This window comes from Podarcis tiliguerta (assembly GCF_965153285.1).
Source record: "Podarcis tiliguerta genome assembly, chromosome: 14".
Taxonomy (NCBI): Eukaryota; Metazoa; Chordata; class Lepidosauria; order Squamata; family Lacertidae; genus Podarcis; species Podarcis tiliguerta.
The window spans coordinates 17821878-17847463 of NC_139547.1; the positions used below are offsets into that span (position 1 = coordinate 17821878).

The 25586-nt window shown below is 43.2% G+C and overlaps 1 protein-coding gene across 7 annotated transcripts in view; it reads right to left on the minus strand.

Moving 5' to 3' along the window:
- The window catches only part of ZFAND6 (zinc finger AN1-type containing 6), a 77378-nt gene that overhangs the window by 25489 nt on the left and 26303 nt on the right, over positions 1-25586 (minus strand). The window contains exon 1 of one of the 7 annotated variants that reach the window (XM_083412294.1): positions 24313-24431. The exons of the other annotated variants lie outside the window; for them this stretch is intronic. The gene's annotated coding sequence lies outside the window, so the exon portion shown is untranslated. Of the gene's footprint in view, positions 1-24312; positions 24432-25586 lie in introns of those variants that run through there. 7 annotated transcript variants of the gene reach the window in all.

The following is a 25586-nucleotide window of genomic DNA, read 5'->3' on the forward strand; positions in this document are numbered from 1 at the left end:
TTCAACCAATGTCTTGCCAGGCCACATGTAACGTGTTAATCCTAGCATATAAAGCCGCAAATGGCTTGGGAGCCAAGTACCTAATAGAGTACCTTCTTCTATGCCAACTGCCATGGACTCTATGATCAGCAGGTGAGGCCTGGGACAGCTCAGTTGGTAGAACATGAGACTCTCAGTCTCAGGGTTGTTGGTTTGAGCCCCACTATGGGTGAAATATTCCTGCATTGCAGGGGATTGGACTAGATGATCCTCGCAGTCCCTCCCAACTCTACAATTCTGTGATGTGGGGCCACCAGAGCTGCCTGGTTGGAACTGCCCCACGACAGGGCCTTTTCATTGGTGGCCCCATGGTTGGGGAATGCCTTCCCTAGTGAGGTGTGCCTGTCTCCATCCTTATTAACTTTCAGGAGGAATTTGAAAACATTCTTGTTTACATCCTGTGTTTTTATATTGTGATTTTATCGCCCTGAGACGGGCGATTTATTAAAAAATTTTGAAAAATAGACATTTGGTGGTTGAAGACTACGATTCCTGGAAATCTTGAAATCATTTGCTGGAAGTCTGTTTTTAATTTCAACTGCTTTCAGGTGTTTTTAGAGCATTTTGGTTTTGTTTTAAAACTGTATATACATTTGCTGCCTTGGACTCCTTTGAGAGGAAGAATGGGAAACAAATTCAATCAATAATTTTAGGAAGTTTCACCTTCAGAGCAGGCCCTCGAGTCTATAGCACGGCGTGAATAGCTTAGTTACACGGAAACAGTAATTACTACTTACAAGAAAGGCTGAGTGCAGCTGTGATACGGATTAGTGGAACACTGGCTTGAGGATCAAAGATTATAATGGGCTATAAAGTGGAACACGCCAATAACTCTGGTTAATCTCAGGGAGAAGACGACGCAAAGAGCAGGAAAAACTTCGTTTACACGAAACATTCCTGACAAGCAGCAAGTGGGGAGGAGAAAAGTCACCCCTTCCTACGAGAAAAGCTTTCACAGCATCCTACTGTGCGGGTCCTCAAGTCCTATCACAGTAATTATCAGAAATATGCCACTCTGAACATGATTTATAAAGAAGAGCCGTGACACCAGCTTTTATTTTACAGCACGCCATTTCAATATCGACTTAAGAAAAGGAGCTGTAAACAAAGCTCAGGCTCTCTGAACGTGGACTGAAAGGAGAGCGTTTCATAGAAGTGTCAATTCCAGAAGCAAAGTGATTTATTAAGAAGCTATTGACTGGTTTTTAATTGTTTTGAATGTACCACTTTACGCCAAAGTGCCTTAACATGCCTGTGAGGGCAGAAAAGACTAAATGAAACAGCCCAACAAAAAAATTCTTTAGATGGCCGTCAAATGACAACGCTTCTTCCTTTGAGAAGATGAGAAATTAACTCTTAATAAACGGACCACAGTCATTCACAAGCACGGAAAATTTTTAAAAAACTTCTGAATGGAGAAGAATTCTGATTAATGTTACAGACTGGGCAGTATATAACAACAGTAGGGAATCATTCTCATATGCTGATCTTTCAGTGAACGCCAAGAATAAAATATGGGCAGGGCTAGCTGTTTCAGTTCTTTTATATTGCCCTAATAAGCCTCATTTAAGAACATAAGAAGAGCTTGCTGGATCAGGCCAATGGACAATGCCATGGGTAGGCAAACTAAGGCCTGGGGGCCGGATGCGGCCCAATCGCCTTCTAAATCTGGCCCGTAGATGGTCTGTGAATCAGTGTGTTTTTACATGAGTAGAATGTGTGCTTTTATTTAAAATGCATCTCTGGGTTATCTGAGGGGCATAGGAATTCGTTCATATTTTTCCCCAAAATATAGTCTGGCCCCCTACAAGGTCTGAGGGGCAGTGGACCGGCCCCTGCTGAAAAAGTTTACTGACCCCTGGCCAATACAGTCCAGCATCCTTTTTTCACAGTGGCCAACCAGATGCCTATGGGAAGGCTGCAAGCAGGACCCAGGTGCAAGAGAACCCTCTCCTTCTGCGGTTTTCAGCAAATGGTATTCAGAAGCAAATTACCATCAGGGGTAGCAGCTACTGAGCGCCTTCTCCTCCATGACTTTGTCTAATCCTTTAAAATAACCCAGCCATCTGGGCTGATGGCTATCACTGCCGCTTGTGGGAGAGAATTAAAACCAAGAGCTGTGTGAATAATGACTTTCATTTGTCTGTCCCGAATCTTTGTTGGATCTCCCCGACTTCTAGTGCTACGAGCAGAGCCGAGTCATGTATCGATTCATCGTCCAAAACTGATCTGAAGTTCAGACCGCGATAGCGTTTTCAGAGTTTTGGGGCAGGCAATGTGTCGCGAATCCCCGCTCCCCCGGGCACAGCCAGAATTGCGCCCTTCGCTCCCAGGCGCCATGCAAGGCTGCCCAATGATCGCCAACTCCTCCCTCAGCCCAGCCGCCAGCCTCGGGAGCCCAAGACTCTAGTACGGCTTGCCTGTCTGCCTGCCAGCGCCTTTGCTTCTTTCTCTAGTCCTGCAAGCGGCCGCCTCCTCACTCCCTTTCTCCTCGTGCCAGGTGATGATGCACCCAGGTAGAACAGAGCTGCCTCCCGTGCCTTGCGTGACATTCCAGAGGGTAGCTCCTGGTAGCTGCCACTTGCAAGATGAGAGCTCCACAGAGGCTGGCAGCGCTCTAGGGCTCCGTGTTTGCGTTGTCATGAGGTTCCCTTGCTGATGCGCTCTGCCCGGGGCTGTGTAGCCCGCCCTCACCATGAAGCGGCAGAAGCTGCGCATGATAGTACTGATCGTCTGTGTGGCTGGCTGCCGAGGGCAGGGGGCAACCGCCTTCTTCCTCCCACCTTTCTGACACCGTGATATACAGTCATACCTCGTGTTGCGTTTGCTTCATGTTGAGCGTTTTCAGGTTATGTCCCGCAGCGACCCGGAAGTACCAGAAAGGGTTACTTCTGGGTTTCGCTGCTCGCGCATGCGCAGACGCTCAAAATGACGTCACGCGCATGCGCAGAAGCGGCGAATCGCAACACACGCAGACACAGGTTGCGTTCTGCTCAGGTTGTGAACAGGGCTCCGGAATGGATCCCGTTCGCAACCAGACGTACCATTGTATTGGGATACATCGCGAGGTTTAACTTCCGGACAAAAAAGGTTGCCTTGTGTCTGTCTGTCTTTCGTATGGTAAGCCAAGGCACTTATCCCTTTCCTTTAGTACACCCTGATCCAAGATGAAACACACAAAATGTGAGTGTAGCCTGCTTGTTGGTATGCAGTTTGGGGCATCCAGAAGCAAAAGGGAACACGGTTAATATTTAATTTCCACTCTATGATTTCAGCACTGGCCATTCAAGAGTAAATTTCTGGCTCAATCCAAGTCAATGCCCTTGAAAATTGATTTCAGCTAACTCAGTTCTACAGCAAAAGAAACAAAACTCCACAACACAACCCACTCTTATCCTGTGCCAGATCATTGATCCACTAGCCTAGTACTATCTTTGACTGTCAGCAGCTTTCAATGGCCTCAGGTCAGAAGATTTCTTTCCCAGCTCTTCTGCCTTTGCGTGGAGAGGTCAGGAAGCAGGTCTGGAATTGCCTACCCGCAGAGCATGTGTTTTATCAGAGTTCTCTATCCCCAGGTCGAACACTTCGTCTGAAGTTGCTCTGATACTTCTGCTTTCTACTTGTTCAAACTATGCACGTAAACAGCAAAGAACAAAAAAACATTTCTGCCCAGAGGATATGAAAAACATTTTCTTCTTTAAAAAGGGGACATTGCCACATTTGTCTCAGCAAATGGCAGGTTTTACTATTTTTAGACCAAAGCCTCAGATGTTTCGCAAAGAGCTTTCAAAAAGGTGTGTGTGCGTGTGAAATCTATAGATTTTGGATTTCACATCAAAGAATCTGATTTTTGTTTTTAAATGGGATTTTCCAGTTGCACAAATTCCCTCTTGGACATCCCAAACTAACAAGCGTAAAAAGCCAAATGAACACAAGGTGTGCTTTGCTCCTTGATTATTGTATTATTGTTTGGGTGCTTGTGAGCTTAGGGGTGAGGGATGCATGTGTATGTGTATGTGTATATATATATATATATGTGTATATATATATATATATATATATATATATGTATATATGCAGGTTTTGGTGTCCTCGGGTGTCTTCCCGTGTAAAAGTTGGGGTGTCTAGGCGACGTTTCGACGAGGTCTCACTCGTCATCTTCAGGCTGGTGCTTTCGGCTTCTTGTTACTGGAACAGAGCAGGATCTCAGTGTTTGAGTTCCTATAAATACTGTTGAGGAGGTGTGGTGTATAGCCTCCAATGTTCTGGGCAGAGAGGAGGTTCCCAGGCTAGTGTGCCTTTTCTTCTTTTGTTCCTTAATTACTTGAGGGATATCTTGAGTGATTTCTTGAGTGATTTCCTGAATCCCACTTAGGTGGGTCATTAGGTGTGGATTAGTTGCTAAAGCCTTCGTGTCTTGAACTCTTGAACTTTGTGAAGAGTTTTTCTGAGAAGATGGCTGTACTGCACTTGGTTGTGCTCTGGCTTGGCTTCGTGTATAGGGGCGAGCTGTGGTTTTGTGGCCTGTGCCAGCCAGATCTGTGTAGGGATTGCAGGTGGGTGCAGCATCCGGAGGTGCCACCCTGGTTTGGCTACTGGATGGTGTCTGTAATTTATCTGTGGAGAGGGTCTGGGTTTGGGTCTGGTGTGGTTGATTGGTGATGGCGTTCTGTGTGCCTCTGGATCTGGTGTCATTCCAAATATATGTATATATATATATATATATATATATATATATATATATATATATCAAACACACACAGTGTCAAACCTCAGTTCTCAAACAGCTCCATTTTGGAATGTTTCAGCTCCCGAATGCCGAAAACCTGGAAGTAAATGCTCTGGCTTTTGAACATTTTTCGGAAGCCAAACGTCCAACGCAGCTTCGGCTGAGTGCAGGAAGCTCTTGCAACCAATTGGAAGCTGCGCCTCGGTTGTCGAACATTTCAGAAGCTTAACACGTTTCCGGAACGGATTACATTCAACAACCAAAGTTTGAAGAGAGAGAGAGAGAGAGGAAGGAAGGAAGGAAGGAAGGAAGGAAGGAAGGAAGGAGACAACCACTTGCCAGTTCTTCATCTTTCCTACTCCAGCCCTTCTCCTCTCAGTTTATATATAGCAGCTGCAGCACAAGCTTAAAGAGACTCCCAGACTGACAGCTACCAGGCCCCACAGACCAAACTAGGTAGGCCAATTAACACCAGACCTCTAGAGAAACTGAAGGCCAATGAGATACAAGTTTGTGGCCTGGGCCTATTCCGATACTGCCAGGCCTGCTAAAATCTCAACAGATTTCCTGAACTATAGCCTGATCTATCTCCTCATGGTCCGAAAAATACTTTCGAATGATAAAAATGATATCTGGTCTCATGTGAATTCAAAAACAAGCCCACACCAAAGCAGGAATAAACTCTGCACCAGTTGCTCCTTCAGCCAGGTGACTCAGTGGAGTCCAGGCAGAGCCAGAATCAGATTAGCAGTTGTCTTCAGTGCGCTCTGCAAACAGAAGGTTTTATTTATTTTATTTAAGACATGCCGCTTAATTATTCCTATTTCTAAGGGTGGTCTGCAGAATCAAGTTGCCAACAAATGAAGCTTTTCCCAGAGGGTTTCTATATGGTCTATTTCAGTCTCACCTGGGCGATCTGAAAAACCTGACTAGGAAACAGAGGAGTTTACTGAGCAAACCCAAAGGGGATTAAAATATATTACTAGTGGCTGTCCGGATCTCCTCTGCCCCTCATTACCATGCTGAAGTTCTGTCCCTGTCTCTCATGGAGTTTGGGGGAGAAGGGGGGACATAAAAAAATGGTGACTGTAACACTCCTTCAGGAAAGCAAATGACAACAACTGTTTTCATTTATCAATTTCTGGGCACTGAGTGTGTTGAGAGTGTGCCTTTGAGGACAAGGTCAAATTATTTTCAGGGTCGCAAAATTACATAAACACTGTGCAGGTGCTTGGCTGCGTGTTTGCTGCCAAACCCCATAATCCAACATCAAGAGGCTCATAAGTGCAAGTGTTGTACTAAAAAATAAAAGCAGGGCCTGACTACTTGCAGAAACAGGAAACTTCTATCTTTGCACCTATTATAATATGCCACCACTGGCTGAGTGGGAGCCCAGACAGTGTTTGAAACGTGCTAGATGTGGGTGGCGCTGTGGAGGGACGCGGGTGGCGCTGTGAGTTAAACCACAGAGCCCAGGACTTGCAAATCAGAAGGTTGGCGGTTCGAATACCCACAACGGGGTGAGCTCCCATTGCTCAGTCCCTGCTCCTGCCAACCTAGCAGTTCAAAAGCACGTCAAAGTGCAAGTAGATAAATAGGTACCGCTCTGGCGGGAAGGTAAACGTCATTTCCGTGCGCTGCTCTGGTTCGCCAGAAGTGGCTTAGTCATGCTGGCCACATGACCCAGAAGCTGTATGCCGGCTCCCTCGGCCAATAAAGCGAGATGAGCGCCGCAACCCCAGAGTCGGCCACGACTGGACCTAATGGTCAGGGGTCCCTTTACCTTTACCTTTAGGCACCAGGCACATTTTGCACCTTGCTTTCAACCACTTGCAACCAAGTGAAGATGCCCAGGTGCCAGGATGGAGTCACCATTAAGACAGAGAGGTTGGATTTTGCCAATGTACACCTGGATCAAGCAACTTTTCTTCTTTCTCAAAGCTCTTAACCTAGCTCAAGGTTGTCATCTGAACTCGCCAACTGAGAATCAATCACAGTCAGTCCATCATTTGAAAAGTAAGACTTTAGAGCCATCTTGCCCAAGGCATTCCATTTTGGCGACTGCAACCTTGGTTTAAGGAGCCATTTGGTGCCTAGCTTATATATATATATATCTGAGTTTCTAACACTGTCCCAGACCAGCTACTTGGCTGCCAAAGAAGTAAAGGGGTGCAAGACAGGTCCAAGGTTAACTTTAAAGGTTATTTGCAAGGATGCAACAAAGGAAGGCGTTTTAATATGGTTTGGGCAATTTAAGTATGGAAACTGAGTGCACTTTACCAAATAATGTGTACACGCTGTACCTGGCATTGCCTGTTGTTTAAGGGGTTAATGAGCACATATACCTGATGTGCCCAGCTATACTCCCCCCTTTTCCAAGTGCACATAATCAGCTTTCCAACTGCACATTTCCCTCCCAGTTGTACATTCTGTGTCCAACTGCACACTAGAAAAAACAAACAAACCGTGGAAAGAATCCGTATACAGGAAGAAAGACAGATACTCCTGACAACTGCATTCACACCCTCTTTCCAACCAAAGAAAGAGCACAATGATTTATACACACTATGTGGCAGGATGCCAATTTCCTATTGTGTCATCTTGTCACAAAATCAAGCTGCCTGGATGAATACGGATTGAACAGGAGTGTGCGCACGCGTTAGCAAGGACGATTAATATTGCAAGGAGAGAAGAATCACTGGCTTTGCAGGAAGGCGAGATTAGACGCTAGCCAACACGTGACGTCTATCTTACTTTTAACCCCAAGGAAGTACCCGTGGCTGCTTCCCTACTTGACCGCTACTTCCTGCTTTGACTCTCTGAACTTAATGCACCGTCTAAGAATAGGGAGGGAGAAAGGGGGTGCTATTTTTAGAAGGGAAGGCTGGCTGAGAGACAGATGGGGAACTGAGCTGAGTTTACACAACTCTTCATTTGGAGATCACCACCCTATGGATTCTTCTGACCACCCCATTTTGATAGAGAAAGACAGGCAAAGAACAGCACAGCTATTTCTGTAGGTCGAAGGGAGTCTTCGGCTGTGTATGAATGTTTGTATTTATTTATGTATTTGGACCAGCCTTGTCACAACACATGGCAAACCACTTTTGCAGCCTAGGAATTTGTTTTACAAAAGCAGTTTGTGGCACAGCATGCTTTAAAGCAGGCTTTCCCAAACTTGGGTCTCCAGATGTTTTGGGACTACAACTCCCATCATTCCTACCTAGCAGGGATGATGGGACTTGTAGTCCAAAAACAGTTGGTGACCCAAGTTTGGGAAACCTTGCTCTAGAGGGCCAATAATTCCACTGAGCGTGCCCAAGACATAATAAGCATGCCTGAAGTAGCTGTTTGAACCCCAAGCAGCACAGTCTTCAACCAGGGTTTGTATGGTAGGTTCAAAAGAACAACAACTGTCAGTGTGTTGACATTTTCCAAACACAAAGCACACAAATCAACATTTAAATATACCCCTTTCAACATATTTGCTCTGGAGATAAATATTTCTGAGCAATGAATGTTAATATATATTTGAAACGAGGAACCATGTTGGCAGTTTTAGGAAACCCAAAAGCCAGTGGATAATTAAATTAAAATCTGCACATTTGTGCAGGAGATGCAGATCAGTTTAGTTTAATTTGCTCAAGTGTTCCTACTCAAGGAAGGAATCAGTCTGCCAAAATGAGATGTACTTAAACACACACACCAGGTCCATTCTTACTGAAGAAGAGGAGCCGTGCATGCTCAGGTTACTAGTCCACAACAGTTTCAGAAATCTACACTAGTTATTTCCTGCTAATATTGAAAGAAAGAGAAATCCAGTCAGTATTGGTCCTGTTTACTGAAACCCTTCTGCCTGGTGTAATGTGAATCCTTGAAGCAAGTGACAAGACAAGTGCCAATTCACAAGTCTAAGATGTCATTACTATGAGAACATCGTAGCATATCATTCACTTAGCTTTCCAGAGTCATTGTTATCCAACTGAATAAATGCCTAAATAGCAGAATACACACAAAGTGTTGGCCAAAGACAGTATCATGAATGAATAAACTAGATATAATAATCTCATTATTATCATTAGCACTGTTTACCTGCCGTTCATGCTAAGGTCCTAGGGTGGGTCAATTAGAAGTACAACATTCAAAAGCAGTTAAAACAAACTGCAATCACAGGAATAGGGTGGGCCCTAATATATATATATCTCAAACGGCCGGGGTAAAGAGCTGTATCATCAGCATTTCATACATTTACATATTGTCCTTTTCCTGCCATATGCTCAAGGCAATGTTCATGGGGTTGCCATATGTCTCCCATCCAGACTTATAGCTGCTTTGTTTTAGCAGGTGAATGCACCCTATGGCCTAAGATATATGCCCTGGCAAAGTACCGGGAGATCCATACCCTCAAACATTTTTCCGATGAAAATAGTGGCATCCTTTTCCATAATAATAATTTTACTATTTATACCCCACCCATATGACTGAGTTGGCCCAGCCACTCTGGGTGGCTTTCAACATATATAAAAACAAAATAAATAAAACATTTAATGTTTTAAAACTTCCCTATACAGGGCTGCCTTCAGATGGCTCGGGGGTCAGATAATTCCATATTGCCTCAGAGTCCTATTGCCAGCTAACGTCATGCAAATATTTGAAAACACCTGCTTTATTTGGCGCACACACTTTTGGCTTCCTTTTGAGGAAAAGAGGTACAATAATGACATATTCATAGGTTTTCCTCTGGAAAAAAACAACAACTTCCTTGAGTCATTTTGGTACAACCCCCTCCCCACTGTATGCTCACAACAGCCCTGTGAGGTAGGTCAGGGTGAGAACGGCTAGCTGTCCTAGAGTCCCTAAATGAGCTTCATGGTAAAGATTTGAATCCAGGTCTCCCTGGTCTTAGTCCAACACTCTAGCTATTACGTCCCACTGCCTCTATAAACCTCTCTCTCTGTTGTGAAAATCCTGGCAATTTCACTATTGGGTGGATTAGAATTGAAAGGCTTATCACATGAAACTGAAGTGCTAAATTGCACGGCGATTTTACCACCTAGGAGGCCAGCATATGAATCAACTGTAGGACATAATTTTGTTTCGCAGCTTCAGGAATTCTGGCCTGTTCATGACCCCTTAAAGACAACAGGCCAGTTGACAGGTTTTATTGTGCCTCAGTGCTTGTTATATTGAAAAAACAACTTTTCTTTTTTTGGTATCATTTCAGTACTGCAGCAAATCCTCTCTGCCTCTTCCATTATCTGACGTGGCGCTTTGCTTTTTCAGATGGTGACTAATTTAAAAGCTGCGGAGTCATGTGCAACTTTTGACCTATTTGTGGGTTGTGTCAGTCAGTGTTAGCAAGTTCTTGCAGGGTGCCACTCATTCCCTGCTTAAGATTATTTTCCCCACCTACCTTCATCATTGACAAGCCTCCCTCCATCTATCTTTGTCACACTGCTAAAGCTATCCATCCTGCAATTAAGAACTGATTGAACCCTGTTTATCAGATGATGCGTCTTGGAATAAAACTGCATTGCCTTACTTGCATTATTCATGCTTGGCATTTATAAAGTGCTTTGATCGCTCAGCAGCATTATCACATAAACGTTGATCAGTATGGGAATGTGCTTAGGTCAGTCTCCAGCTCATGCGGAACTCTTTCTCCTTCTTCTCATCCAGGAGGTTGGGTAGATTCCTCAATTTAAAACTTTCAGTCAACTAAAAAGATGTCCCAGATTAATTGGGCAACAATTTTTTAAAAAAATACACTGAATTGATGTCCCAGACTCTCCAAGTGTCCCTATTTTCCAGAGACAGTCCCAGATTTACAGAAGTCATCCCAGGTGTCCCTATTTTCAGCGGAGTAATGTTGGAGGGTATATCAAGCTTGTGTGTGTTCTGCAGCCCCGTGCATGTTTAGTTGGAAGCAAGTCCCACTGTGCTGGGCTTACTCTCAAGGAAAGCAATTCAGCACTGCAGTCTAGCTTTACTTCAATGTTCCTTAAAAACCCACAGAAACCTATCTTCGCCAACTCAGCTTTTCCTTCACCTGTCACAAAAAGTCAAGATTTGTATTGCTTATAGCCAATGTCCATCACAATACAAACCACTAAACAAACTGTAAGTGAAAGAATGATGATGATGATAATTCAGGAGGGCATTAACATAAAGTATCAGAAATACAAATAGTTAAAACCTAAGACGATAAAAAAATACCCTGTATCATTTAAGTTAACAAGTCTGCATGGCAGCATACATTGTTTTGGGCCTAAAAAAAGTAGAATAGAATTGTAAAGCTGGAAGGGACCACAAGGGTCATCCAATCCAATCCCCAGCAATGAAGGAATATTTTGCCCAATGTGCGAATCAAATCCACAACCCTGAGATGAAGAGTCTCATGTTATACCAGCTGAACTATCCCTGTAATCCGCATGTTCTGCACTGCTAGCAGCATATAAAGCTACCCTTTTGGTAACAAACTTGTCCATGTCAACCAGCAGACATCTAATTTTAAAATCATATGATTGGCCTCCTGGAACAAGATAGCTATCCAGATATTCTTACAATTTGTATTGGCCATTGCTGACTATGGCTGCTGGGAGTCAGTGTCCAACAACATTTGGAGGGCAATGAATTATCCAAACCCATCTACTAAATATTTCGGGAAACTGTTGCTCTGTTTGTTAGACATTTGGACACCTCTTAAGATATCATAACCAAATATTGCATGATGCTTCCTGAGATTTAGAAGCAGGTTTTTGTCTATGTTTGGATACAGTTGGCTGCCATTTTGACTCAAGATGGCGGACTGAACTTTTCAAAACTGCACTGATGTTTGTTTGTTTGTTTGTTTGATATCCTGAGCAACACTGGATACAAGGCTGCAAGTACTGGATAACTCAAAAAAAGAGAAATGAATATATATCCTAGTGAGTTTATAGAAGGTGATACAGAATTATAATGCCTTCCTTGAAGCCTGATTCCTCCACCCCAAGAGATGACAATTTCTTAACTTTTTTTAAGAGACAGAGAGAAAGAGAGAGATTTTAGTGCAGCCAACTGACACGTTTTCCCCTCTTAAACTTTACAATGGTGCCAAATTACACCCTGTAGAAGACACAGAGTAGCTGCTAAATGTCTCCTTATGTCACCTTCTCCCCTATAATTAATGGTTCATTTGCCTATGATGTTGCATTATGAGTTTCCCTGTTCTTCCCCCCACATACACCCCTAAAGGCGAATGCTGTGAATTGGGAAAAGTCAGGGTGGGTGCCACCACGGTTTGCAGTGGCTTCTGCTGAAGTATTCTGCAACAAGAAACTGACACTGTAGTAGTACAGTCGTGCTGGATTTACACCGGACCATCCACAGATAATTCTGCTTCCTTAGTTGCTCTGCAACGCCCCTCCAATGCTAACACAATATTGCAGTCTGGAGGGGCACTCTGGCACTACAGTGCAACTGAAGTGGGACAACCACCCTCCCACCATGTCCAGAACATTTGTGGTATAAAAAAGAGTTGCAGGATTTCAGCAGGGAGCTACAGGATGGGCGCAGACCGAAAACGAAGCAGCACAAACACCCTGAAACTTTTGCAGCTGCAAACAGGATTGAAGGTGGGGAATCACATACACCTGTCCCCAATGCCACTATGAGCAAAAATTATCATGAATGCACAATAAAAAAATTGAAAAATAAATTTAATAAATTGGCAAAAAAAAGGACATACGGAAGAGCCCAATCATGTCACCGGTAAGTGAGGTTATGTGTAACATGGTGAAGGAAAGAAAACACAGCACTGGGAATCGGTCCCATGACCTGCCATAATAAGTCATCTGACCCTTAGCGAAAAGTTTGAACAGAAGATTCAAAAGCAGTTGCTGGAAAGGCTGAACCCGATCAACAAACATCACAGAACACCCCTAGCTAACACAGCCTTGGGAGAGTAATTGCTTCAATTGAAAACAACAACAGTACAAACTTTTTTGTACTAATGACACAAGCCATCACACAAACTGTTTACCTGATTTGATATTAAGATTTAATTTTAATTTATTACCAGTCCTTCACCCTAAGGCCCTACGGGGAGGGTTGCCACCATTTAAAAATGCAACATTAAAAACAATTTAAAAACTGGACAAAGTCACAAAAACTAGGGTGGGTTCGAAAAATACGCAGCTCAGGTGTCAAGAGGCCGAGGTGAAAGAGGCAAGACAAGAAAAGAAGGCCTTTTACTGCTCATTTTGCCTTTTCACCAGCAGAGACAGTGATACATAAAAAAGCTTTCATTAATGAAAAGAAGTGTCCCCAGTATGTTTTCCATTCTATCCAGCTTAAGCTGCTTTGAATAGTATGACAGATAATACGACGATAAGACTATGAGATTGTGCTAGGAAGAAGGAAGGAATTTTTTGTTTTGGCGGCTTCTGCTCCACACACACACAGTTGAAAAGACATTTTGTGCTGTCTGGTATCAAAACTTCTATCTCTCGGCGCTAAACAGACCTATGATAATAAGTTAACACGATATGAATTGTTTAAAAAGGTAATTTTATACATTACAGTGAATGGCAAGCTTGGTGAACTCGTGCAAATTTTTGGTTATTCCAAACACCAAAACAGGTAATTTAATTATTTAAGGCACTTTTGAGCCACCTTGCAAAGTATAAATATTTCCCAAAAGTACTGTACAAATGTAAAATAAAAACATTTCGAAACAGACATCAAAATTCACAATCACGATATACTTTTAACAGAGGAGCAACACAGCCACTTGAACTCAAGCCAGCAAGCTGTTACCTAGCACTGAGCTAGGAAGAAAGCCTCTTCCTATGGCAGCACAGCAGTGGGGAGGAAAGACCTTCCGAAAACTGGGCACCTCTTCTGTCTGAACCAGCCAAGAGAGAGGTTTACAACTTCAGTGAGAATTAGGCCAGCGTGAGAACACTGAACAGGATATTCCTACCCTGACTTCAGACACAATATCAAACCATGTTTTGGGGTGACAAACCAACATCTGACAAACCATGGTTTTGAGTGGCCAAACCAAACTAGGAACAAACTACAGTTTGAAGCTGGTTTGCAAACCACAGTTTGAGGAAACTGTGGTTTGGCCTTGCACCCAAAGTGCAAACCATGGGAGGTCGCTTGGCCTTATAGGATCCCGGGCAAACCACTGCACAAATCATTGTCCGCCTACATGTCTGCAATTTGTGTCATGGTTTGGAGTCTAAACTGTGGTTTGCGCAACCAGGGATCAGGTGTTACCTCTGAATCAACCTACCACATTCCAAAGACCCACTCATAAAATGCATAAAAATGTTTTAGGTTTTAGGCCTGGATTTGGGCCACTGAATAAAAGTGCTGAGATTCCCAGGAAGCAGCTAATCACTCCCACTAGTACCTTTTCCAACCTTGAACTACATGCTACAAATGTCTCATTATATAAAATGAATAACTTTTAATGATCAGAAGTCCCAATTCCAGGTTCTGCGAATTCAGAGGCTGCCTGCCCAGTCTCCTGCTTCTGCCCAAAATTATTTTGTGCCAATTCAAACCCAATCCATGCAGCAGCAAGGAAGCTGCTGCACTATGGCTCTTCATGCAAGCAGGATACAGTCATACCTTGGTTCTTGAACCATTCCAGAAGTCCGATCAACTTCTGAAAATGTTCGAAAACCAAGGCATGGCTTCTGATTGGCTGCAGGAGCTTCCTGAACTCAATTGGAAGCCGCAGAAGCCATGTCGGACATTTGGGTTCCAAAGAACTTTCAAAAACTGGAACACACACTTCTGGGTTTTCACCGTTTGGGAGCCAAAACGTACGATTACCAAGGCGTTCAAGAACCAAAGTACGACTGTATTCATTTTGTTCAATCAATAAATGAACAAGTAGCTGTTGGCAACACACACAATTGAGACTCTAACATGACCAATTCCCTGAGAATGGCTGTGGCATAAGTGTCATTCAGTCTTCCCTCAATTACAATTGCTTTTCCTTGACAAACTAGCCCTCTAGGGACAAGGAGTCGTCATTTCAAAACACGAGGGAACATCCAAACACTTATTCCCTCCATTTAGAACCCCCCAAAAACCTCAGTCTTGGAAGGACTGTACCACATCATGAAGTTAATTCCCCATGTCTCTGAACCAGTTCCAAGCCACAGCAGACAAGTCATCATCCCTTAAACTGAAAATAAGTGGTGGAGGACAACCTTGCATTATCATGGTTCCTACCAAGTGCAGACCCGAGTGCCAAAACAAGCTGGCACCGAAGGCCCTATTGATATCACAAGTTTGAGGTGCACTGGCAAAGCTTTTATGCTGGTATTTCCCAAGCTTTTGATACCCAAAGCACCAATACAGACCACACACAGGGTGGTCCACAATACAAAAACAAAAAATACGTAATCAAAATAAAAACAACCCAATACCCCCCCCCCAACACATTTTAAAAGGGCACTGAATGTCAATCAGCCAAAGGCCTGGTTAAAGAGAAATGTTTTTGCCTGGTACCTAACGGTGTATTATTTTATTATTGTTATATTATTACAGAATTATAATTATATTATTATTATAGTATTATTATTATTATTACCACTACAGTAGTACCTCTGGATGTGAATGGGATCTGTTCCAGAGCCCTGTTCGCATCCTGAGTAGAAAGTAACACGCAACTGCGAATCTGTGTGTGCACAGGTTGCGTTTCGCTGCTTCTGCGCATGCCCGTGATGTCATTTTGAGCCTCTGCGCATGCGGCGAAACCCGGAAGTAACACGCTCCGTTACTTCCGGGTTGCCGCAGAGCGCAACCCAAAAATGCTTAACCTGAAGCTACTTCAACCCGAGGTATGACTGTACTACTATTAGTAGAGGTGACACACAAAGAAGGGTCTCAGAAGATGATCTCAGGGTCCAGGTAGGTTCGTATGGAAAGAAGAAGTCCTTGAGGTATTGCAGTCTTGAGCCGTTTAAGGCTTTATAGGTCAAAAGGTAAAGGTAAAAGTCAAAGGACCCCTGGACTGTTAAGTCCAGTCAAAGTCAACTATGGGGTTGCAGTGCTCATCTCACATTTCAGGCTGAGGGAGCCGGCGTTTGTCCACAGACAGCCTTCTGGGTCATGTTGCTAGCATGACTAAACCGCTTCTGATGCAACGGAACACCATGACAGAAGCCAGAGTGCACGGAAACACCGTTTACTTTCCCACTGCAGCGGTACCTATTTATCTACTTGCACTGTGCTGCTTTTGAACTGCTAGGTTGTGGCAGGAGCTGGGACAGTGCAACGGGAGCTCACTCCGTCACAGATTTGAACTGCTGACCTTCTGATCGACAAGCCCAAGAGGCTCGGTGGTTTAAACCACAGTGCCACCCGCGTATAATGAAGGCGCCAGACGAACCTCCTTCGTCCCTGGGAACTGTAGCTCTGTGAGAGAACTGGGGTTTCCTAACCACTCTCAGCACCCTTAACAAATCACACTTCCCAGAATGCTTTGGAGGAAAAGGTGACTTTAAAGGGGCATTATACTGCTTTCAATGTATAATGTCAGTGTGGCCATAGTTTGAGGATAGCTGTTTTAAGCCATTCAGACATGGCTTTGTGCTAGCAAAGGAACTCCTTTTGTTCTAGGTGTTTGTTTTGGCAAAGCAGAACACACTCCAAAGGGCTTGGCTGCCCCCCACCCCTCTCCTAGCAACACAGAGGATTCCAGTCCCTACACTTTGATCCGAACACAAAGTTCAAGATATCAATTGTTTGTGGACACAAGAGAACAGACTCACAAAGCCGCCTTGGAGGAGAGCTAAAGGGAGTGGAGGAAGGAGGAGGTTTTTCACTTCTCTGCAATAACCGACTAATAGACCTTTGCTTCTCCATTTCTAAACAATCGAAATTCAGGAAAAACAAGGCAAGCAAGGTCAGCAGATACAAGCAGCAAGGAAAACCTGATTCCTACTCTCCTCCGTCTACGCATTTAAAGAACTTCCAGAGGGGTAGTTGAGTTTCCTGGTTTTGTTGCAACAGACTAAGTGTCCTGTGCAGTGTTAGAAATTCAGATAAATAAACTAGGCACCAAATGGCTTCTTTAACCAAGGTTACAGTCACCAAAACAGAATGTCTTGAGTCTTATGGACTGTCTATGATTGATTATCTGTTAAACATTCTGGCTAGTTCAGATGACAACCTTGATCTAGGTTAAGAGCTTTGACAACTTGAAGAAAAGTCACTTGATCCAGGGACAGCCCACATATATATATTGGCCTATTCCGACCTCTTTTTCATAACGGTGACACGGACCATTCATAAAGTAAGAATATTCTTCACAATTGTGAGCAGGGCAGTGGGGTTGGGTAAGTGAAGGCAATTGACAACAATTAACTATAATTATGGCTCCTGCTCAAGCCGCACAGAAAAAGGATTTTGGTTCCTGAAATTCATTCTGATTGTGAAGTTAAAATACCATGGATAGAATTCTGTAGGATGAAGTATTAGTTAGGGTTGCCATATTTCCAAAAGTAAAAACCAGGACACCATGAAAGTTGTTCAGCTTTTTTTTTTAGGAAGACCCCAAAACTGTCTTTTTTTAAGGAAACCCCCCAAATTGCTGAGCTTTCTTTACAAAACCCCCAAAGTTATTGAGCTTTTAAGAATGTTACAGGGAACCAAGCAGAGGGCCTTCTCGGTAGTGGCACCCTCCCTGTGGAACGCGCTCCCACCAAATGTTTAGGGAGGCTTTTAATGTTTGATGTATTGCAGTATTTTAGTATTTTTTTTGGAAGCTGCTCAGAGTGGCTGGGGAGGCCCGGCCAGATGGGCGGGGTATAAATAATAAATTATTATTATTAATAATAATAAAATTTGTTTATAATTTGTCGTAATAAATTTGTTAGTGTTTAAGATGACCTCCAAATGCTGTAGGACTACAAATCCCATCATCCTCGGCCATTGCCCAGGCTGGTTGGGGCTGATGCAAGTTGGATTTTGACAGCATCAGATGGGAACCCTGTTGGCCTACCCCTACTTTAAGGTGTCTTTAAAGTTAAAAGGAAGGTGACTGTTTTTTGTTTTAGTACTTTTGAAGTACATAAAGAAATGCAGTTTTGCGAGTTTCAAAATTCAAGCCATGTTTTTAGAGCGTTCATTCAGATAGGTGATGGCAACACAAGGAAAAAACACCACCATCATCTAAGAGACTTTTAAAATAATATGGTGCCAATACTGAAAATTTTGTTTTCTAGCAGGAGTGGTTAACCTCCAGTCCTCCAGATGTTGCTGAACTCCCTTTGTCCATTACTATGGGCTATGCTGGGTAGGAGCTGATGAGAGTTACAGTCCAACAGCATTTACAGGTCCACAATTTAGCCCTAACGTATCCGCAATTCTTAAACTATCACTCAGTTACAGTTTTAACATGTGTAGCGCTTCACAATCCTTTCACTTGTTCTGTCATCCACTGGTGCCGACAATGATTATTCCCATTTCACAGAAGGGAACTGAAACATGAGAAAAGGATGTGCATAGGATCATAGAAAGTTCACAGGGCAATTGGGAGTTAAATTTGGCTTCCTGCAGACAGGACTTTTTCTAGTGGTCATCAGTGACAGCTGATACTGGACGGGCAAGAGCATTTCAGGGTTTGTGCGTGAAGATATATGTGTTAGAATTCCTGCTCCATGATTGCAGTCATGGGATTGCTGTCTTTCACATGACGGTGTATGTTTTGACTCCACAAAGTGGGAAGTGACAGAGACAGGATGTTTGTGTTACTGTGTTCTGTGAACTGGGACTATTGTCCTTTGTTTTTTCTCTTTGTTGTCTGATGCTAAAGAGAGAGGGAGCCATGCCGCAGTGCTCCATGTGTGTTTATATGTAAATAAAGTAGATTAGCCAAAATGCTGAGTTGCTGAGGTCTGTTACGCAAGCTGTGAAGACTCTGGGGATCCCTAAGTGTGCCGATGTCTGTTGGCATTGGTCGCTGTGATGTTCGGGCTGAAGAAAGCTTTTGAAGCTCCCAAACAATCAACCAGGAGGGAGGGAACATGCCAGTCAAGCATGTGTCTCTGCCAGGGTCCTACTTGAGAGTAGGACGAGCTTCTGACAATGTGTACCTGAGGAAAAAACTTCACTACCACATTTGGAACTGAACTGGGCTCCTCACCCAACCCAGCTCACTCTGCAGTTGTCTGGGAGTATTCCTAGATTCCCGTTTGGCACTGGGGTCTGAAGCAGCTCCTGTGGCTAGGAGTGCAACAGCCTAATGCAGTGTTTTGCAAACTTGGGTCTCTAGCTGTTGTTGGACTACAACTCCCATCATCCCTAGCTAGTAGGACCAGTGGTCAGGAATGGTGAGAGTTGGAGTCCCAACAACCTGGAGACCCAAATCTGAGAAACACTGGCCTAATGGAATCATGTGCCTCCTGTCTTGAAAGTACTGTACTGGACACCAGTGAGCTACCGGGCCCAATTCAATGTGTTAGTAATGTAAGATGTGCTCTGTACGTGAAGGCTGATGACCCTTATTTAGAACAAACTCAAACACAGATTAGGCATGAGAAAAGCCCATCAGAAATCTAAGGCCTCGGTTGCCTCAAGGTCTAATCCCCAGATTCATGTGAACTGGAACATATCAAGCACTCCTTCAATGTTAAATATGCGGCCATCTTGGAACTTTCTACCACATGTGGTGGTTATGTGACTCTGCAACTGTTTTCTGGAAGACAATCTTTCATTACTGAAAGGGCCTCTTTGTACCCCACAATTAGCTGTTAATGATTTTTGATAGGGAGAACTTGCTGCAAACAGATAATGAATTAAAGAAGATGTTGAAATATACTTTTGTTAAAAAAACCAGAAGTGTTTTTACTGGGAATACTGGGAGATGAAATTAGTAAAAAAGACGTGAAATTAGTTTTGTATGCAGTAACAGCAGCCAGAATCTTGTTGGCACAGAAATGGAAACAGGAATAAATGCCCACAAAAGAAGAATGGAGGATGAAAGTGATGGAATACGCAGAAATGGACAAATTGACGGGGAGAATTAGGAACCAACGTGACCAGAGATTCTCCGAAGATTGGAAGAAATTTACAGAGTATATCAAAGATGTCTGTGATGAACAATTAATATTTGTTGCTTTTCAAGAAGCTCTGTGAAATTAATGTTAGAAATATTGTTTAAAAAAATAAGACATGACTAAGGGTGTTAGAGTGCAATATAATAGAGATAAATGTGTGATGAAGATATAAATACGGAAAATTATCAGACAAGCTGAGGGAAGTTCTGGGAAGAAAGGGATTAAGTGAAAACTGGATGTTTAATGTTTTACAAATTGTTGTTAAAAAACAAATAATTTTTTTTTAAAAAAACAGATAATGATTTCATTAAGATTTAGTGCATATTTATTGCTCAAAGTGAAAAATAATAAGCAGATATACAACTGCTGGAAAGGCAAGATAATCTTTGACAAAATGTTCTTTAGTTAACTCTTGCAGTTTTGATATTAGTGTGTTGTGGGCAGCTAGAGACCTGGAGTGTTACTTTTGTTTCCATAATGACTGTTATGTCTTTACTTGTAATAATCACCAAAATATTTATTTGCTTGCAATGAAAAGAACACATTACAAATACAAAATCCTAAATGACTTGGGACTCAGGTATCTAAAAGAGCGCCTTTCCCTAAAATCAACCATCTAAAGTCCTATGAACAACAGTCTCACAATTACGTACAAATTCACTACAAGGAACCCAGATGCACAGTGAATAAGTAGATCTAGAAACAGTGGCCAGACAAATTTCAAACTCCTAAGCAACTTGCTGCTTGCAGTTTTTCCAGCTCTGGATGTCACCCTCTTCAACAAACTAAGAGTACCCACACGTATATTACATATGTGCCTAAGATAAATTCTAAGATATGCCCAAGCTATTGTTCTTCCCCCACCTTTAAATGGCAGCCCCTCATGCATGGCATCTCACAAACTGTTTTTGAAAAGCTCCATTTGTTTGGTAAGTGATTTCCCATGTGACAGTTTTAAAACTACATTTATATCCTGCCTTTCCTGCAAGGAAAGGATGCATACACAGTTCTTACCCTCTCCTCTTTGCAGGGTTGTAGTGTGAGATTGCAGCCTAATGGAGTTTTACTGTATTTATTTATTAAAGTTATCTATATACAGCCCCCCCCCCTTACCTGGGGGTTACATTACAGGCCCTCATGCACACAAGTGCATAAATTGGGAAGCACTCCTTAAAAAGTCTCCAAACGCTCCTTTTTTCCTGCGCTCCAGCTCTCTCTTCAACTAGAGTCAAAGTTCTGGGGCTGGCTGGAGGATGAACAGGACAGTGGCTTCTGCTGCGCTAGCTACTGCATGCATCAGCTGCTAGGCGAGGAGGCTGAGCAGCCTAAACTAAGCCCTGCTACTCCTCTGGTCTCTTTGGGACTTCCTCCACTCTCACCAACATCCTCTTCGGGCTCCAGGAAGGGTCTCCTCACAAGTCACTGATTACTATCCAGCCCTCTTCCACCATTTCCTGGTGTGATTCTATTTATTCATTAATTTATTTTCTGGCGCCACATGTATATACAGTCACGTATTAGTCAAATGCATGTAGGGGGGGGGGGGGAGGACAGGAATGCCTGCACAGCTAGTTATTAAAAAACCAACCAACCCCAGAGTGGTTTACAACCATTGTACATAGAACCATACAATAATTTTTTTTATTTTTAAAAATCAGCTAACTGTTATGGATGGATGTGTTCTTAATTGCTTGCACAAGCCTGAAGGAATGAAAAGTTTTCAGCAGCTTTTGAAAGTTGAAACAGAAGGCGCTGCTGTTACACTTTATGGGCAGTAATCCTATGTGTTCAAACCTGGGAGGTAAGCGCCAACAAACTGAATGGATATTATTTCCAAGTCAGACTAGGTCTGCTCTGTTTTCATGACTGCCAAATAGTACAATTTTATTTGCCAACTAAATTATATACATGCTGCTAAGTGGTCAAATAGAGTTTAGGTTAGATACAGAAGCAACAATTTCCCACAAAATGTTCATCTCCCTTAAAAAAAAAGTTTTTGTTTTTCCGCTGCTTCACAATTTCCAGAAATCATACATCTTTGGTGGCAATCCGAACCTGGATCTGCCCAGGCCAGTTCTGACACTAAATACCACAGCTACACAAAACCAGAGCTAGTTTTCCCAAAAAAGCAGATGAGTTGGTCTGAGCTGCACCATATCAGACTGCACGGGACACAGGGTGGGGACTCCTATGACTGAATGTTCCTCCATTTAAGAAAATTTGACAGCACACAATTCTCTGCACACAGAAAATCAGCAAATCCTTCTCCTGGACAAAGTTGTTTTGGGTCTCCTTGAAGGAAGCTGGAGTTTTGGAGGGATGAACATTAAGTCATGCAAGCCTCCTCCAACCACAAAATCTTTTGTCTAAGCCAACCAGGATTTTCTTATGTTCTTGTATGGCCCAGACCTAGGCTTACCATCTCATTTCCTGTTTTTAACAAGAGGGCCTTAATTGTGTGGATCCCACCACAGAACACCACCACCCCGGAGCCCCCTTGCAGAGGCAAACCCAAACTGCATGACCCTTGGGGGCAATTTCTTCCACCACTTGCATTCTCCGCTAATGGTTGGCAAACAGATTAAAATAGCCCTGTGTAAGTATCTGGGGGGCACCAGGTTGGCAAACAGTGTTGTAGCGCATCCTTCTGGGATTACTGGGACTATATTGGCATGGTGGAGTAATACCAGCTCTGTGTGAAGAGGGTCAGGAAGGCTGGCCCTATCTCAGAGAGATGCTCTCCAACCAAGCCAGCAGCCTAATATGTTTATTTTTCAGAGCATATTTTGCTTCCACAAGTAGTCTGAGCTTGAACTCTACCCATGCATAGGAAGATTCCAGCAGCACCAAGTGAATAGAGGGGGAAAGTCTGAGTTTCAAGGCTAACAGTTGCATGTTTAGTCTAACTCAATCGGCTCATTCACAGCTTACAATGAACACAGGTACAAGTTGGTTCTATGCATGAAGAAGAAGAAGAAAAAGAAGAAGAAGAGGAGGAGGAGGAGGAGTTTGGATTTGATATCCAGTTTCATCACTATCCTAAGGAGTCTCAAAGCAGCTAACATTCTCCTTTCCCTTCCTCCCCCACAACAAACACTCTGTGAGGCTGAGACTCTTCAGAAAACAAGTGTTGGTGTGTGAATGCACACACTTGTTGATTTTTGCACAGTTTAACTATTGTGCACACCTGTGAATGCCCCTAAGATTATGGTGACAGCTACTAACTTTATGGGAATGCCTTTTTGAGGAGGGATAGAGTGTAGCAAGCCAAAGCCCTCTCTACTTGACTCAAACAGACTGCCAAAAAGACCCTTTGCTACAATAACAACAAGCCCCTTCCAAAACTCTGGAAGTCAACAGGCACTTCCAAGGAACATCCAAACACTAATCCTAAATACAGAAATGTCTGCTCCAAGTAGGTGAGAATGGCCCATTTCAGCTTTTTCCTTCAGTTTTAAGTCATACAGTGGTACCTTGGGTTAATTTTTTAAAAAAAAAAAGTTTTATGCTGCTTAGGGCAGGCGAAAGGTCTGATATTTGCCTAATCTGTACACTACAGAAGCACAACTATCCTGTTGTCTTTGGGGCACTAATCATGCAGTCAGGACAAGGAAGAGACATTTAACACCCACTCTTCAAGTCAAAACCAACTGGTGAAAAACAAAAACACAGCACAGGCACACATTACACACCACACACAGAGAGAACCTGAATATGTAGAACAACAGTGTTTCTGAGGTTCATGTGCGGCTGATATGGACCAATGCTTGTGAGAAATTCTATTCTTACACTGAAAAGGTAGGATGATAGCCTGGGTAAGCCTCATTCTGGGAAATCAGCATTAAAAAGAGGCACACACTCAGGAATGTCAACTTTGAACCCATCCCAAACCCCCCAAAATACACAGGGACCTTTGTGAAAATTTCTCCTCCATCCTCTTGTAAATAAACATACCAAAATAATATATTTATCTGTATAAATACGATCTTGAAGATGCAGGTGAAAAGGAGAAAGCATTTTAAAGCACTTGATTCTATTTTATAAGGAAAAAATGTCATTCTCCCCCCCCCCAACTGAGCAATAACAATCATCATCAGTTCAAATGAAATTAAGAGGTTAAACACAGACCAAGGAGATTTAAGAGCTGCAGTGCCACATAAAAATTAAAATACAGATCCAACAGCCCACAACACTGTAGAAATAGCCACATACACAGAAAAATCACTTTTCTGTATAAAGGAGGTGGTTTAAATTGGAGATTGGTGAAAAAAATAAACTCAAGTCAAGTTTGTGTCTCGACACCTGATTTCCTGTCCAAAGACCCCTTTTGTTCTGCTTCCCTGCATAAATTTTAATATCCTGCCAGCACCACAAAACGAACAATGGCAAAATCAGCCGAAAGCACGCTGACCAAACAGCCTCGGAGTCAAAGTGGAAAAAACACAGACACTCTCAGAGCAACAAAAGAAGACCTACCAACAAGATCTGCACAATTTTCTGTTTGCTTCACCCCAGATTAACTTCACTTGAAGCTGTGCTCCCGTGCAACCTACCCTGAACATTACGCCCCACCTTCTCCGAATGTGACTGGCTGAACTGGGGAAACTCCACCCTGTTTGTGAAGCTTATAATCCTAATTGGTAAAAGCTAATATCCATTATTTAAAGAACTTTTTCCTTGCTAGCAGGGTAGGTTAAGCAGGTTAAGACACCCTGAGCAAGCTGGTTTCTTAAAGGAACAATGCGCAGATTTCGTAGAGAGGCAAAGGGCAGCTTTCAATGAAACTGGGTGCCAAAACAGACACACAGATCAGGCAGCCTTTGCAGGAAAACTACGCAAATGAAACCGCGATCTTCACTGGGGAACCTGAACGTAGTAATTACACACTTACTCAAGAAGCACAACACTTAAGCAAGGAACGTGAAGAAGCCTTACAAAACAGTGGTGTGAAAAATGAGGTCAGTCTATTATTAGAGAAAGAGAGAGAGGTTATGTGAAACTTTGCCAAGTAAAAAAGCACCCTAAGTGCATCTGTTCCTGCTTATTTTAAGTTACGGGGTCAATTTTGTTTTATTTGCTTAAAGCATTTTTACCCAGCTCTTCAGCAGAAAAGATCAATAAAAGACAGGACATTCCCTGTGCCAAGGATTAAAACCTAAAAGGGGGAAAAGACATGTCACAAAAGGAAAAATGGGGTGGGGAAGAAGGAGGAAAACAAGCAAGCTCAAGCACCAGTTGTGATATCATTGGACTTCCTCTAAGCTGTCTTCAGCGGTTGGTATGCCATGTTCAGCTAGATGGGGAGGGGAGGGAGGGAGAGAGACACTGTGGCCTTTGTGACTTCCAGAGGCTGAAGTGACAGCAAACCCTTTCACCATGCTGGCTGTGGCTGATGAGAGTTGGAGCCCTGAACATCTGGAGGGCATCACACTGGCTGCCCTGCCAAGTCGTACGTATCAGAGTCAGATACCCACAGTTGCCTGTCCCAACTCAATGCAGTCCAGAGTGCGAATCCTGATTGACAGGCAGTATGGTACAGTGGTTAGAGTGTTTTGTCTCAGGGCTGGGGAGACCCCTGTTAAAATCCTAGCCATAAAAACTCACTGGGTGACCTGTGAGCAGTCTCTCTCTCAGCCTAGCCTACCTTATAGAGCTGTTGTGAGGATCACACTGGGTGAACTATGCAAGGCACCTTGAGCTCCTTGGAGAAGGTGGAATATAAATAAAGAAAAAGCAGCAGTAGCCCCCAT